Raw genomic sequence first — 4,980 nt, 5'->3', positions numbered from 1 at the left:
AGTGACCCGGAGCCTCTGTTTCTTCTTCTGTAAAATAAGATGCTCAAATATTGCTCCTGGTGGGGTGGGGAGATTAAATGAGGTGGGCATAAGTAAAGCTCCCTGCGAATGATAGTTTTCTTTTCCCCAAATCCTTAGTCCTGGTGGGGAGTTTTCTGTGTGTTTCAATGTGCCACTGTGCGCATGAGAGCAAATGCACAAGACTCTGGGTGAGAGAGAGAGAGAGAGAGAGAGAGAGAGAGTGGGAGTGTATGTGTGTGTGTGTGTGTAAAGAGGGAGGAGGAGAGGGAGACAGAGAGGGAGAGGGAGAGGGAGAGAGAGAGAAATTCACAAATTCTGGCCAGGCAGCCACAAAGAGGAAACCACAGTGTTTACTGATCTTGGGAGGCATTAGAGCTTGGAGCCTCTAGGATTGGCCTGGGCTAGGGGTGGGTGCTTGGAGTGGGAGGTTCTCTGGGACCACCCCGGGCTTCTGCAAATCCCAAAGGCTGCTGCCCTAGGAGCTGGCAGAGAAGTTCAGAGCTGATCTCAGGGTTGGGCAGCTTCTCTTAGGGGCTTAGATGAGATCGTCCCCCAACCCCGGATGTGAAAGTAGGTCCCACTGTCTGAAGTTGATCCTGAGGAGGTCCCTGTGGGTATTTGTAGGGCATTCCAGCCAGGGGTGTCTGACTAGAGGTTAGAGAATGCGCTTAAGGGTACCAGGAGAGAGGGGAGAGGAGGCAGGGCTGGTCCCCAGGTCTCCAAGGACCCCAGGCCTCTAGGGAAGTCTGCCCTTTTTGTAGCCCAAGGTGACCCTACCCCATCTCCTTGCTCTAGGAAGAAGCCTGAATACAGTTGAGTTATTCACACTAATTGTTGACATTTGTATGACATACCATCCTAGGAGCTTGGGGACCCAGAATGCAAATCCACTTCCCAAAGTGCAGATTTTGTGACATCAACGGAAACACTGGAGCCTGGGGAATTGCTAGGGCAGAGAAGGTCTTATTCAGATCTGCTTCCAAGCTGCCTATAATTTCCCCATTACATTCATAGAGGCATTTTGTGCTGGAGTCCTTGAAGGTCAAAGCTGAAGCCAGACCTCGATGTTGGCCTTCCGGTTCAACCATCGCACTTTACAGATGAGGAAACTGAAGCCTATAGAGGAGAGAGACTTGCTCAGGATTACACAATTAGTGGCAGGTTAGGGTCAGAGCCCCATCCAGCATCTTCCATATTCATTCTTTGACTTAATGTGCACGAAAGCATTCTTTTGAGGAATGTTCTTCACGCACACCCAACCTGTCCCTCCCACAGCTCCTCCAGCTTTATTTTGCTTCCTAGCAGTACCCGATAGTATATATCTATGCTGTTTATCTTCTGTCCCCTCCCCCCGCCACTGGAATGAAACTCCATGGGGGCAACAATTTTTTCTTCCCATTTTATTCATTGCCATATTGTCAGCATCTAGAATACACAGTTGCTCAGTAAGGAATTGTGGGATTCATTTATTCATTTGTTTGTTCTCTGGTGTGACATCTTCATTCCAGACTCTGAAAACACAGAGAGGTGTCAGACTTGGCCCCTGTCTCATGGAGTGGGTGGCTTTAGGCCCTTTCTTCCAGGCCCCAGCTGCCTGAAGATGGAACGAATCTCTTTTCTATGTGTCATAAACAGGACTCTGGGAGGGCACTTGGGGAGGAGAGGGCTGGGGCTGGATGGTAAGAGTTCTCCCTGAGCTCTAGGTAACATCACAGAGCAGAGGCAGGGGAACCTCCAAAGCATAGAAGAGACCAGATGTGTAAACACAGGTAGCTTATGACAGAGGGAGGAGAAAGGAAAGTAGAAACCCACATGGAGTCGGTGGGAGCACAGAGTGGAATCCTGGGAGGAGAGAATGAATGGGGGTCTGGGCACTGAGTGTCTAGGATAGACTTGGTCAGGTGGAGGAAGAAAGACACTGACATTTATTGATATTTAGCAGGGCTGGACAGTGGGGGCAGTGTGGAGAGGCTGAAGACCAGGCTCCAGACCTACAAGGCATATGGTCAGATGGGGAAATACTATACAAACCCAAAGAAGAGCTTGGGTTGGAGGCTCGGTTTTCTCATCTGTAAAATAGGGATGATGATATGACCTGGGGGTTTGGAGAAAGTGAGCCTTATATAGGATGATCTGTTGGAATGTCCTCGGCTTGCTGCTGGATCCCCAAACCACTTCCTCTTAACCGCTTCTCTTTTCTCTGAGCCCAGTCTCTGGGGAGTGGGGCTCCGGAGCTCTGCCCTATGGAGTGGGCCAGTCTCCACCCTCTCTGCTCCCCAAGAAGTAGGTGCCCAGAGGTCACCCAGTTTTCTCTGTCCCAGTTGACCAGAACCCTCTGGGCTCTGTGGGTGCTGTGGGTTTCCTGGCTGGGACCCAGGCCGCTGGCACCAGGGACTGTGAGCAGGAGTATAACAGAGCAGATTTGTAAGCCTGAAATAGTTATGGCCAGGCTGAGGCAGGGAGGAAGGAAGGCATGGTCCCCAGGAATGCGGGAGAAGTGCCCGGGAGGCTTGTTCCTGCCCCCCACCCCTCAACTCCCCAAGGAGAAGTGAGCACAAGCTTCCAGCTGGCTGGGCCCTGGGCAACATCAAGGGAAGTGATTTGGACCCTGAACATACCTGGGACTGGGGTGCTCTCAGTGAGGGCCAGTGAGGGAGCATGTATGTGAGGTGGCCAGCCTTCCTCCTGTCATGGGGACCAGCTCCACGGAGGCTGCCTTGACTGACCTATCTGTCTTGCTCGCTCCTCCCAGTCTGCCCTCTGACTGGGCCAGTAGCTCTGTGGACACTTATCTTTGACCCCAGGAGGGTAGAGGTTTTTTGGCTCGAGCAGAGCCTCTGTGTCTTCCTTCAAACTGGGAGCTCCCTGAGGTCGGGGTTTTTGTTTTCCCTTCATGTTGGGAATTCCTTAAGGACCGAGGCTATGACACCCCCTCGTCCAAATGTTTCTCGGGCCAGGATGAGTTGGCTGCTGAAACTGGAACTATAAGATACAGTCTCCATCCCTGTTCCTTTAGATCCAAGACTTAACTGCCTTCAAATCTACCTGAAAAGTGGGGAACCTTTAGGGGCCTGTTGAGTCCTGTGGCTCAGACACCAGCCTACTAAGAGCTTTTCCCCCAGCCCCTGTTCACAGGACACCTGAGACCCCAACCTATGTGAGATGGGGAGAAGCCAGGCCCTGGTCATCCATCTGGACAGTTTTCGGCCCTGCTCGTACTATGCCCTGGGCTCATCCCCTCTGCTTGTGGCCTGGGGTCCACCCCAGGAAGGGATTGGGAGAAGGCCACCGAATGCCAGGCCTCTGTCTACTAATGCTACCTGCACATTCCTGGGCCCTACATCAGGCCTGTCATCTTCCCTTTCATGTTAACTTTGTCCAAGTAAGCCTGAGGATGGGTGGAGTCTGGACAGGGACCCTGGGGCAGGGGCAGCCAGCAGGAATAGTGGAAGGAGGGAAACTGGCACCTGGCCAAGGTCACAAGTTTCCAGTGTCCTCAGTTCCCACCAATGCCCCCACTCTGTAGGGAAAACACAAGTTGTCAAAACTCTGGCTAGTCAGACCCCATTCCTCATTTTTGGACATGGCTCTCTGGCCTCCATTGGCAGGACATCTCTTTCCAAATCTCCCACATACTCCTACACCAGCCCCAGAAGACCAGTTCATAGTCAAGGTTTTGGATAATCTATGCAGAATTGGGCACTGTCGTGGCTAGGATTAGGGGGACTGACATCAGAATTTAGAATCAGACTCTGACCAGGGTTATGAGTCAACTTGTTTTCCGGGTTAGGGGCATTAGACCTTGGCTAGGCAGGATTAAGGATCAGGCTACACCCAGGATTAGGGATCGATTTATACCTAGGATTATGAGTCAGTCCAAACCAAAGACCATGGGTAAGTATATACCCAGAAGTGAGGAGTTAGTCTATATTCAAGATTAGGAATTGATCTGCACCCAAAACTAGGGCTCTGGCTATACCCAGAATTAGGGATCAATCTATATTTAAGGTTAGGAGCCAGTCAGTACACAGAATCAAGGCTGAGGCTTTACCCAGGAACAGAGTATTCTATACCTAGAATTAAGCTTTAATGGGCACCGAGGGGTAAGTGTGTATTTTGCACTGCAACTAAACCTATGACTTGGCCACAAAAGGTCACCCTGGTCCACGTAGCCATAGAAAGCAGAGAATACAGTTTGTAGTCTGGAGGGGAGAGAGTTTGTTGATCCCTCGGCCACCCACTCTGGGTACTCACCTGCAGGAGTTACTAGGGAAAGGTGGGGAGTCTCATCACTCACAGAGAAAGCTTCGGCTTGAGAAGTCACCAGGAACACCATCCTAAACCCTATAGTGACGGAGTATGCTGCCCAGGCAAGGTCCAGTGAGTGGCTTAGAGGCAACATTGCCCAATGCTGTGGCCAGCAACTCCATGGATGGCACTTCTGTTCTCACTGCACCTCTTGAAACTCATTCACCAATAGCTCATTCTGCAAACATTTCCTGAATACCTACCATGCTTTAGGCCAGAGGTTCTCAAACTTGAGTGCACAGGAGAATCAACAAGGAAGCTTGTGAAAAAGGCTGATTCCTGGGCCCCACCCCAGGGACTCTGGAGCAGAAAAGGGCTGGGGTCCGTCCAAAAATCTGCATTTTCAATAAAGTGTCTGGGCGATTCTGCTGTGGTGGTATTAAGAACATACTTTAGGGGCCTGTCCTCAAAAGGCTCATCAGGTTAGAAAAGGATTGTGGAAAACACCTTTAATGCTGTCCTGTGAGTTCGGTGAGCAGGGTGGGCCCCACGCATCTTGAGGATAAGAGCGTGTGTGACTGTATTCAGAGAAGACCCAAGAAGGCCTTCAAAGAAGGAATAGTGACTTTCTCCCTCTTTTCCAACCACGAGTAAGCTAAAATTGTACTTGTCTTGTAAGAACTGTGTAAAACTTAGCTGTTTTAACCATCC

The 4,980-nt window shown here is 50.7% G+C and overlaps 1 long non-coding RNA gene across 1 annotated transcript; it reads right to left on the bottom strand.

Annotated features, from left to right (window-relative positions):
* Positions 1 to 964: 964 nt before the first annotated feature.
* Positions 965 to 4,454, bottom strand: LOC120595995 (uncharacterized). The gene is made up of 2 exons (XR_005651052.1): positions 4,276 to 4,454; positions 965 to 1,137 (listed from the first exon to the last, which is right to left on the bottom strand). It is a non-coding gene; the product is annotated as an uncharacterized LOC120595995 (long non-coding RNA).
* Positions 4,455 to 4,980: the final 526 nt, after the last annotated feature.

The sequence above is a fragment of the Pteropus medius genome, unplaced genomic scaffold (genome assembly GCF_902729225.1).
Source record: "Pteropus medius unplaced genomic scaffold, Ma_sr-lr_union100, whole genome shotgun sequence".
In the NCBI taxonomy this organism is placed as follows: Eukaryota; Metazoa; Chordata; class Mammalia; order Chiroptera; family Pteropodidae; genus Pteropus; species Pteropus medius.
This window is presented reverse-complemented; position numbering and strand designations above follow the sequence as displayed.